The sequence below is a fragment of the Gymnoscopelus microlampas genome (genome assembly GCF_963454915.1).
Source record: "Gymnoscopelus microlampas genome assembly, chromosome: 20".
Classification (NCBI taxonomy): Eukaryota; Metazoa; Chordata; class Actinopteri; order Myctophiformes; family Myctophidae; genus Gymnoscopelus; species Gymnoscopelus microlampas.
The window spans coordinates 10,810,036-10,821,988 of record NC_139957.1 but is presented as its reverse complement, the minus strand read 5'-3'; the positions used below and the strand labels follow the sequence as shown (position 1 = coordinate 10,821,988).

The following is an 11,953-nucleotide window of genomic DNA, read 5'->3' as shown; positions in this document are numbered from 1 at the left end:
TGGTAGGGGAAGCGTGTTGCTGAGCTAAAAGTCAAGTGCTCTCTTCCTGCTGTAGACCTCATTTGGATTCCACGTAGCTAGCTAGCAAGCTAGCGGCAGCCTTGGGCCTGTATTATTCATAACTTGACAGATAGCACTCAGTAAAAAGCGTTGGAACTGGGCCAGGTGGGAGCCGGGCGACAGGGGGAGCAGTGCTGCTGCACCCTCAGTCTAGCCTGGACTAGAGGAGAGGAGAGGAGAGGGGAGGGGAGGGGAGATGTATGAGGGGAGGTTATGAGGAGACGAGAGACAGGGAGTAGAGGTGAAATGTAGTAAGAAGGGATACAGAACGGCCATAAGAGTGGAAACAGGAGAGGTAAAAGAACAGTTTTCAGTCTGACATAGATAGAGCAGGACCACATGAACCATGAAAGGATGAGGATGGCGAGGAGGAGGGATGGTAGGTGAAACAGACGATGATGGGGTTAGAGAACGTCAGATGGGAAACAGGGGGAGAGGAGAAAAAAATAAATAAAAGGGAAAAACCGAGTGAGTTCAGCTAGAATAGACCTGCGGAGGGGAAGAAGAAGAAGAAGAGCACAGACAGCCATCCACCCCCGCCAAGCTTCATCCGCCCCTCTGCCTCCATGTGCAAACCCAGATAAGGTCACATTAATCAAAATCTGCCACTACCCCTTCCAAAAAAGACGCCCTCTGTGCCATCAGACCCCCGTCGTGAAAGTATCTGTCGCCGAAAAGGAAATTTCCATATTTAATTGGGAGCCTTTGTATCAGCAGAAAAGAAGAGGGAAGTGTGTGCGGAGGGCGACGAAGAGTGGAGATGGAGGGGATCTGTCATTACTGTCAAAGGCTCGCACAATCTCGACTGAACCGGAAAGCCTTTAGGGTATGGCGAGTTATAGGCTGCGATACCGTTTTGTTCCGCTGTCTTTCGTTTGAGCGGTAGGATTTGGTCGGAGATTGTTATTTTTCTTCTCCTTTGTAAAACCACACCGGCAACCTACTGTGCATTCATTCCATGGTATGCTAAAGTGGTAATGTTACTATATGCTGAGCGGCCTGAATAGTGTCAAACAATCTATCAATTAATTGTATTTATATAGCGCCAAATCATAACGCGTTACCACAAGACAGTTTATATGTAGAGCAGGTCGAGAGAGACCATACCGATGGCCCCCATGAGTAAGCGCTTGGCGATGATGGCAAGGAAAAACTCGAAAACCTCGAGCAGAACCAGGCGGGGGGGGGGGGGGGGGGGGGGGGGGGGGGGCGGCCATCTGCCTCGACCATGTCGGGGAGGCCATGATCCCGTCCTCACAGCATCGACAAGCAAGATGCTCTGTTTTTCAACGCTCACATGCATTACTTACATTAACACTTGCGTCCCAATTTATTTCTTTACATTCTTTACATTCTCGCCTTTTTTCATTTCCAAAAGTAGCGAAAATAGCAGATCTACAAGCTCACAACACATCGTGATGCATCAATTTGTGAGCTTGTAGATCGCCTATTTTCGCTATGTATCGGACCACGTACAAAGTATATCGGACTGAAGTGTTTCATACAACATAAAGCACATTTTCTTTAAGCATTTCTAAGCCAAGCCCCCCCAAATTTACAATAGCACACTCATGTGACTTTACCCCCCTGCCCCCTCCCCGCCTTATTCTACATGCCCCCCCCCCCCCCCCCCATACCTCCCATTCTATCACGACGATCCAGCGGACCACCTCCCCGACCGTTTCAGCGTCAACCCATAAAACAGGTGGTGTTTACGCTGTTTTTTTTTCTTTCTTTATTGCCCCCTCTCTTCTCCTCCTCCTCCCGGTGGAGAGGCATCAAAGGGAATAACAGATCATGTGCAGTGAGAGAGCGGAGCGCGCCAGTGGGACGTGGGCACGGGAAGGGGTGGTATGGTGTTGGAGGGGGGGGGGGGGGCAGAGGGGAGTGGGAGGACGAGCAGCCGCTTAGGGCCCACTCCGGGCCTTGACCTTTGACCGCTGTCCGCCTCCCTCCCACACACACACACACACACATACACACACACACACACACACACGCACACACACACACACACACACACACACACTCCTGCCCTCCCTCCCCGCTGGCCACCCCCTGGCCAGCCCTCCCATCGGAGCCAGCTGCCAAGTAAATTACATCACTGTCAAGAGCCCTCCTCTCTCCGCTGGAGAGATGGAGCCAGGTCTAGCCTGGTAAACAAGACCGAGGACAGAGTGGGTCTGAAGCCTGATGCCATGTGTGTCGTGAGCTTGTAGGTCGGCTTTCCCCCCCCCCCCCGACTGACGACACGGTTGTAGAACGGAGAATTAATTATAGATGCTTGTAAGTGATCTTTTTTTCGGTTTAAAACAAAAAGTTGAAGCTCTTTATTCTGATCTGTCCGTGCTGTAGGGTGCTTGTTCTGTAACAGGGGGTCTCTCTGTCTCTCCAGCGCCTTAATAAACAGAAAATACATTTTCATCCAATCTGGAAAGGGAACCCATTTTTCAGCTTCAATTTTATAGTGTTCCAATTCCAAAATGGTCTGCTCCATTGTTTGGTTACATCGGGTCCAATTTCACTTGTTTATCCTGTATCCTATATGAGTTGTCTCTCCCGACCTGAAAATGCATTCTGTGTTTGATAAAGAGCTGGAGAGACGGGGAGACTACAACAATGATTGCTATTTGAGCTATTTAACACTTCTTTTTGTGTTCATGTCCTTACACTGTTTTTGTTCAGTGTTTTCAGCTGCGAAATTTGTCGTCGTCTAAGGGGATAGATCATGCCTGTAAGTGGCGTGATACAGTAGCGTTGATTTATTCAGTGGGCGAGCCAAAGGGGGAAAGCGAAATAAATATCATTTGCATTCCCTTCACAATCAAATTTACTTTCTCTCTTTTTTTTTTGCCCTTGCAGTTTGTCTCTCTCAACACATCCAGCTAAAAAGGAAAAAAAAACACCCAGCTGTTCATGTGACAACCCTCCTCTATGGCTCACACACAGACAAATGGATTGACTGGCGGAATTCCTTTTCCAAAATGGCTGCCGGGTGCATGGCGGCGGCTAACTAGCTGGCCTCTCTGTATGTCTCCGTGCCGCGGTGATTGATTGAAGTCATTACGCCGGTGGAGAGACTCCTTACCTGGCTAATCCAGGAGTGAATTTAGCTCCGGGATGACAGATAGCTGCATTACACCGGCAGAACCTGCTGCCCGATTAGCTTTGCTGCTCAGGACTTCCAGCACCAAATCATGCAAATTGGCTTGTATGATGCACATATCAATATTCTACCAGATCCATCTACGTGAAGTACACAACCCCAATATTCCATTCCTTTCGACAGAGCCTGAAATCACAGAGGCCAACCACCCATACAGAGTGCATTAAAGCTAATTTGATATACCACATCGTTCTAAAAAAGCCAAACATAATATATGCCACTCCTGCAGGTGGTGTATATGCCTATGTTAGGATATCTGTGCAAAGTAAGCTACACCTCTTGTGGTGGCTCAAAATAACTGCACCGTTCCACTTTCAGCCCAGCACTGAAAAATGGACGCTGAATTTCTCCTTAGTCGCACACATCACATTGTTCCCAACTTCTATGTTAGTCCCTCACCGCCGGCGGGGGAACTGGGCACAACAAAAAAAACTCGGGTTCTTGCCGTGCTACTAACAGCCAGCCCGAGGTTAGCACGGTGGGTGAACATACTGTGCCTGTCTCATTCTGTCTGTACTGCCCTTGGTTCAATCCCGAGGTCCCTCTGCTCCTGAAATGTTTCAGGTGGACGTGGTATCACAGAGGCACAGACACACCTGTGAGGGGAAACGTTCTCCCACAATAAAAAAAAAAGGTGTTTTGGCAGGCTGGAGATGCAGTCAAAAGGCTTGCCATTGGCGGGGAATGGGTGGAGGGTCTTAGTGTATGGTTTTGGGGAGAGGGAATCGGAGGAGGGAAGATGGGGCTTGCGGCTGTGATGGTTTGACTTGGTGTTGCTTTTTTTTGCTGCAGTTAACCACCCCTATCTCCGTGATGTTAAGTTTGGGGCTTAAGGCAAGCTTTGAGGCTCTTACTGTGTTCTAGATAAGGCAGAAACTAGACACACACGCACGCACGCACGCACGCACGCACGCACGCACGCACGCACGCACGCACACACACACACACACACACACACACACACACACACACACACACACACACACACACACACACACTGTGGGGCATATAAGGACACTGACGTTGGGTTGGGATTGCATAGAGCTACTATGGCACTGAGTCGAGGCTGTGCAATGGGCAGCGGATTAGGTTAATACGGGAGCTGGGTTCAGTGACTCGAGGGGTAGACATGTAAGGGTTAGACTGAGGCATATGTGCCCCACAGCAGGCTTTGTGAGCCAGTGAACTGGATCTGGGTCACCTCCTCTTATTTAGACGATTCCTTGCTGCTTGTCGTCGCTGAAAAAAAGAGAATGCGAGTTTCAGTGGATCGAATGTCGTTATTATTTTTGTCACAAGAGCTTGTTAATACTTTTCATTGGTTAAATGTTTATAAAGCCCAGAGATAGACTTAACTATTGCAACATGGTGTCCCTATTTTGGGCATGTAATTATAGGTGAAAAATGTATTACTTTCTTGTTCTCAACATTCCTTTGTGACGTTCTTTGTTTATGGATAAAGAAAGGCGACGTGATGCGTCGAGTCCACAGTCATTGGATTCTGTTACATTACTGCTCTCGTGTTCTTCTTGCATTACTCGTAAATCCTGAAATAATCTGAAATTTCGGCGCCCAAGCCCGAAAGTGGTCGTTATTGCAGTGCAGAAGAAACACGATATAAATTTCACTGACACCGAGGATTATTTTGATACCGCAGCTAGCTGTGAAGTAATATTTCATGAGTTTTTAGACAGACCGACAGTCATTCTGCGGTGTCTGTGTGTGTGTGTGCGTGCGTGCATGTGTGCATGAGTGAATGAGCCGTTGCAGCCTATATATGTGAGCTGGAGCGAGAGAAACGCCAGAAAACGCCCAAATTGCAGTGTCTGCCATGCACTGAGCCTCCTGCACCAAGGCGCTGTCTTTTGTTCTCCTCTGCTAGTGGGAGAAACACTGACAGCTCTGAAATGATCCCTCTCTCTCTCTCTCTCTCTCTCTCTCTCTCTCTCTCTCTCTCTCTCTCTCTCTCTCTCTCTCTCTCTTTATCTCACTCCCTCGCTCTCTCTCTCTCTCTCTCTCTCTCTCTCTCTCACACATTTTCACCATTCACCCATGCATTTTTCGATTTTTAGAACACGCGTGCAGAAGTATGCAGGCACATGCACAGGCATTGGCATGCCATAAACCGCGCTCATACACACGTAAAATGCATGTATGCACGCGCCATCTCTCTCCCCTGTCTCTCTGTGTCTCTCTCTATCTTTATTTCCCCTATATTTTCATCACAGCTCTCATTTTAACAGTCTCCTTCTGTCCCTGTCTCTCCCTCTATAACTATGTCTCTCACTCTCATTGTCTCTGTATCTCTGTGTGTGTCTGTCTCTCTCTCTCCCTCTCTCCGTCTCTATCTCTCTCTCTCGTTCTTCTTCTCGTCTGCAAGGATGGTGAATCCCTCCTGGATTTCTGGAGGGTATCACCATGGAGACGGGGGAGGGGGGGGGCTCTGCCACACGAGTCTATAGATCCTTCTGTTGGATATGGGGGCGGTGGGGAGGGGGGGCCGCAGTCAGAGGTGAGAGACAGAGATATCCAGAGAGAGAAAGAGAGAGAGAGACGTGCCGAGACGACAAGACATAGTGGTGGAAATAAGAGAGAATCTGGTGTAAGAGCGCAGATGAGGGGATATTACAAAATATGAAAATAAGGGACATGGCAGAGAGACAGAGAGAGAGAGAGAGAGAGAGAGAGAGAGAGAGAGAGAGAGAGAGAGAGAGAGAGAGAGAGAGAGAGAGAGAGAGAGAGAGAGAGAGAGAGAGAGAGAGAGAGAGAGAGAGAGAGAGAGAGAGAGAAATGATCAGTGGTGTAAAGTAACTAAATACATGTACTCAAGTACTGTACTTAAGTACAATTTTGAGGTTTACTTTACTGGAGTATTTCCAATTGTCTATACTTTTACTTCTACTCCACTACATCTCAGAGGCAAATATTGTACTTTTACTCCACTACAATTATTTTAAAACTTTAGTTACTAGTTACTTTGCAGATATAAATGATTACATTATAAAACATACATTAACCACTTTAGCCCTATTTTATACCTAGGCTATTTGAAAATAGCCGATCTACAAGCTCACAACGCGTCGCATCGCGATGTGAGCTTGTAGATCTGCTATTTTCAAACATTTTAGTACTTTTACTTTTGGTTATTTAAGTACATTTTAATGCCAATACTTTTGTACTTGTACTCAAGTACATTATTAATTCCGGACTTTTACGTGTAACAGAGTATTTCCGTATTGCAGTATTGATACTTTTACTTAAAGCTAAATATCGGGAGTACTTTCTCCACCACTGGAAATGATGGAGGGATGGAAGAAGAGAATATAGGTGAAATATTGAGGGACGACGTAAACGAGAGAGCAGAGGGAGTGGCGAGGGAGGAAGAGTGGCAGGGCGTCGGGGTGGGTAGAATGATATAACGTGGAATGGAGGGAGGAAGAGAGAGATGCTGCAAGGGAAACAGGAAGGGGGGAGGAAGGAGGAAAGAAGGAAGGAAGGAAGGGCAGGCAGAACTTAGAAGAAGGCGGCGGTATAGTGGCATGCAGCCTCGTCCCAGTGGCAGGGAGACAAATAGCGGCGGATACTAATGACTGGGCCAAAGCTTTAGCCCCCGCCGAGAACAGCCTTACTAATATGACTGCTAATAAAAGGCGGCGTGGAAACGCTTGTCACATTCCAGCAGTCCCTCAACTGTCGCCTAAAATTAGCCAAACGGGTATCTCTCCTCCTCCTCCGAGAGATACCCGCCTCACGTCACGTCACCTCGCCCCCCCCCCCCCCCTTATCCTCTCAGATCTCTTACCTTTGCTTTTATGCAAAAAAAAAACAAGAAACAGAAAGCCTCTCTGCAGCCTTTTCGGATGTTTTTTCATTTTTTTTATTTTTATGTTGTTGTTGTTTTTCTTTTCTCCCCCCCCCCAAGCGTTAAAGGGGCCACTTGTTTGCGCTGTAATAGAATTTGTTTCATCTTGTAATGCCCAGGATGCCCACTCCATAAATATGAAGTGGCCTTTTTTTGTGTGATACGAGGCTCTTTCCTGTTTTGATTGCTACCTCTCGTTGCAACATGCTCTTCTCTCCTGAAGGAGGTCGCGCTGCACACACAAAAAATATAACTGGGGGGGAAAAAAACTCGTAATGGTGTTTTCCCTTCCTCTCCGTGGTCTCTACACCTGTTATACGCTGGCTATTCAAAAACAGCAGATATATATAAGCTCAGCTTGTACATCCGCAATTTGTTTGTATTTTTTGAGAAAAAAAAAAAAAAAAACGAACAAAACACAAATCTTCTCTTCTGGGGGAACCCTGGCACAAAACATTTTCAGATGGGGGTCCGTGGGCCAAATAAATATCAATTTTGGGGGGAGGGCCCTTGACAGTAAAAAGTTTTGAGAACCACTGCTCTAAATACACAATGCCTGGCCGATTTTCCTCTCTCATATTACATTTATTTATTCATTTCAGTGGCACTTCATTACCCGCGGAATTTTAATTGCCGAGCTCGGCGCGCTTAGAGGAATGCGGTGGCGTATGATGACGGGCGAGCGGGCGTCAGCGAGGCAGAGGTCGCGGTGTGTGTGACAGAGCCGCAAGGAACGTGGGGGAGGGGGGGGCGGCAGTGCTGTGGGGGGCTTCCCGCGGTTTACTCATCGCCGGGGGCTTCGGGGGAGCGAACGCTCACCCTCACACACACACACCCACTCGCAATGTCACAGTAACCTGACAGCTCAGGGACAGGAAGACCCCACCTCAGAGACCCACGTTGTTGTTTTTTTTGTTCCTGCAACGCCCCTTTAATGAGTGCAATGGAGACTCATTTGCATATCATGCATACGAGTCACCGATTAGCCTATACTGAAGTGGAGTTATTATTATTTTTTCTTCTTTCTTGTAAGCGAGGGACACATAGAGGTGGGCAGTGCTTCACAGCCTACTCCCCCTGCCGAGGACCCCCATAGGCTCTGGCTGTGCGGCCCCCCCCTATTGTGAAATGACTCAAAAAATACAAGCGCACAACGCGTCTCAGCAGCTTATATATCTGCTATTTTCACAATTTTGGAAAGTTCAAAAGAATATTTGACAATAGTAACGTGACCAAAATAGGGACGCCACAATAATCGTATGAATTGAATTAGAATTTAAATGCAAATTATTTTATGTTTTTTTTATTCTGGCTTTTATTTTGGCTGGCACCCCCCCGGGGGCCGCCACTTTTAAAACCACTGGGTTAGTGTCTGTGCTGTACGTAGGCGGCGCGCTTAGCGCTCGTTAGATTTTTAAATGTGCATCCCGCGTTCGCCATCAAAAAGCCTATTTGTTGTATGTGTGGTCATAATGGAGAGCGCTGAAAGGCACTTGAACCTTCTCAAAGGTCCAATGAACAAAATACAGAAGCGAGCAGCTATTATTTGCCATCCATTATAGCTGGCGTTGGACAGCAATTAGCATCTCTAGCAGGCTCTTTTTTAGCATTTTCAGGTGTTGTGCGCTTAATAACGGTCAAAGACTGCAGCCGTAGCATAGAATGCTAAGCGCCATTGGCCCATTGTTGCAGCACAAATCCCTGCGATTCCCCGGTGTTGATTTATCCATTTGTAACTCTGAGAGAACTAAAAATGTAAACAATATACTTCATATCGTTGCTGTCGGGCAGAAACCTCTTATCTCCATATTTCAACTAGTGTTTTTTTTCGTAAATGAACGGCCCACTTAATCATACTACAGCATCACACAAAAGTATCAAAAGTAGCAGATATATTGAATCCTAAAAGAGAAATATGGACATATGATGAGGTTTCAAGCCGAGACAATATGGAGGTACTGGCTTCCTTTGCTTTGTCAATAACAGCATTCCCATGCAGATCAAACCTTTTCTAATGCAAAGATGGCAACCTTAGTTATATCATACAAAGTGAACTACTGAAATAGAAAATAAAAAAACTACTAATCATCCAAAACATAAAACAATACTGAATTGCTATTAAAAACCGGGTCCATTTGGTTGAATTTGTGCACTCTCTGAGTTAAATGAACACGCAGGGTTTCGCTGTGAATCCTCCAGCCGATGCTGCAACAAAGAAGCTATCTGAGATCGGGCCGGCAGATGGGGAGGACAAAAAAGGGTAGAGGGCGCGAGACGAATTTCTATCTCCCGTTCCCAGACCTCTTTCCCTCTCTCTCTCTCTCTCTCTCTCTCTCTCTCTCTCTCTCTCTCTCTCTCTCTCTCTCTACCCCCTTCTCCCTCCCACTCACCTATCCTCCTCTCCTGCCAGCCTGCCTGCCTTGGCAGCCGCTAACCTGCTGGGACCGGCCCTTGATTTATTTGGAGAGGGCCCCGGAACGGGGCCAGGATGAGTGGCATTTTAATGTGCTTTTGAGATGTTTGGTCACAAGCACTATTGATCACAGCGCTGCGGCACACACGCTCGTGCGCACACACTCTCTCTCACACACACACACACACACACACACACACACACACACACACACACACACACACACACACACACACACACACACACACACACATCCCCGCTGTCCCCCAGACCCTCCCCGCCGCCCAGGGGGAGAGGTCTGGCTGTCAGGCAGGGAATGAGTTTCCATGTGGGCTTAGATTAATGAAATGAGGCCCTCGGTTCGGGGGGTACTGGGGGGTCAGACCATTAAGGAATCCCCAGGCCGGGTGAGATTGAGCCTGCCAGCCCGACCTGACACTGACTGACTGATGGACGTCCGAGCTCTGAGAGAGAGAGAGAGAGAGAGAGCGAATGAGAGAGAGAGTGCGTGCGTAGCACAATAGATGAGATATCAGAGTTCTAGGACACACTGACATATTCCACAGACTTGGTGAAACACACTGAAGCAGAGAGAAAGCACTAGAAATGGGATCCCAACAATTCCATTCACAATCTCTCCAGTGAGTCGGGGTGGGGTGGGTAATAAAATAAGCCCTTTTTTGGCCAGGTTGTTTCTCATCTCCAACACCAGTATCAAAGCTGTACACATTCACTTACCACCACTGTTTTTCTACCCGTCACTCTCCTTCTTAATGTCCGATGTGTACTTTGTTGCGGGCGTGCGTTGCACAGCAGGAAATAGCCAATCTGCAAGTCGGCTATTTTTCGGCACGCGTCACAGGCCGCGACACCAAAGCATAACGGGGGCTTTTACGCAGCCTTGCGCCATTCATTCACATCAGGTCTTACTCTTTAAGTAGCGCGGAGCCGGCGGAAACATCCAGCGGTTGTAAAAAAAAGAAAAAAAGAAAAATTGGAACCAGGGATATTTCACAGCTGAGTGAGCCTGCCCAAAGCATGTTTAGCTCTCTTACACTGTAGCCTGGACGGGGGGGGCGGGAGGGGGGGCTTTATTTGATGGCCAAAACACACAACTGCACAACTCATCGGGATTCTGGACGCGTGGGGGCATGGTTGATGAAATGTGTGTGCAGCAGACACACACACACTCAAGAGTGTGATCACGCACGCGTGCGCGCCGTGCACCCACCACACACACACAACACACCCAGAAAGCCAAATACTCAAACAGCTTACTACAGCGTTGGAGGGGGGTGGGGTTGAGGGGAGAGAGGGGAGGGGGATGGGGGGGGGGTCAGGTTTCGGCTCCAGGCTCCCAGAGGTTTGATGAGTGAAATGGATTAAGCCCCTGTGATCAATAGCCTGAGCGAATACACAGATTATCAGATTATCAGATTAGAATCTGTCCCCCTACTGCCAAGGGGAGCCAGAGAATACATTAAAACCTGAGGTGCCTTGGCAAGATTCAATTAATCAGACCACAGGTCTGTCCCCCCCCCCCCCCTCCCCCCCACCCTTTAAAGTCAATTCCAGGAGAGCGGTATTGTTTTGCCGCAGTTGGCATACGTCAGAGCAAGGGCATATCAGTCCACCGAACACAACGCTTCTGTATTATGCACAGCAATCTTCTCTTCTGCCCCAACGAAGAAGAAGAAGGAAAAAAAGGGTGTTATCTGAATATAAATGACAGCTGAATATAAATGGAATCGAACAGCTTTGTTTTAGTTTTTTTTTTCTCTTCAGACAAATCCACATTTTTGACTCTGTTGTAATTGTTTTCCTTGAGAAGGGGGGGAGCAGCTTTATTATAATTGCTCGATAGCTAATGATTATGGGTGCAATAAAGCTTGGTTAAATAAACTTGGATTTTTTTTCTCCGTCCCACCACCCCCGGTGCCGTAAACAAACCGTGCTATAGCACACAGAGGCTGTCTAGTGGGGGTGTGCAGTCAGATACTGTGGTGTGGGAGCCTTCCGGCACTGCCATCATTCCAGTGGCAGGCCGCGCAGAAACTGCCTCTCTGCCAAATTCATACCATACATACAAAACATACATTATCCAAGTAAACCCTACTTTATACTTCAGCTAATCGAAAACCGATCTATAAGCTCACAACGTGTCGCAATGTGCCGCGTTGTGAGCCTGTAGATCTGCTATTTAGACAAATGTTGAAAAATGTGTGTACTTTGGCACTGTAATTATATTGTGATGCTACTTGTTTGCTTTTACTCAACTTGTAACCCTTATATGGGCTATTATTGCTACTTCCACTTAAAAAAATCTAATCACAACCACAAGCCCGCAACAGACAGACAGACAGACAGACAGACAGACAGACAGACAGACAGACAGACCTAGCGTGTTGGCACAGATGTGCTGGCAGGCCCAATTAGAATTTAGCGGTGTTGG

At 47.5% G+C, this 11,953-nt stretch overlaps 1 protein-coding gene across 1 annotated transcript in view; it reads left to right on the top strand.

Annotated features, from left to right (window-relative positions):
* The window catches only part of myt1lb (myelin transcription factor 1-like, b), a gene marked incomplete at both ends in the record, with an annotated part of 94,228 nt that overhangs the window by 19,575 nt on the left and 62,700 nt on the right, over window positions 1-11,953 (top strand). The gene's annotated exons all lie outside the window — the stretch shown is intronic.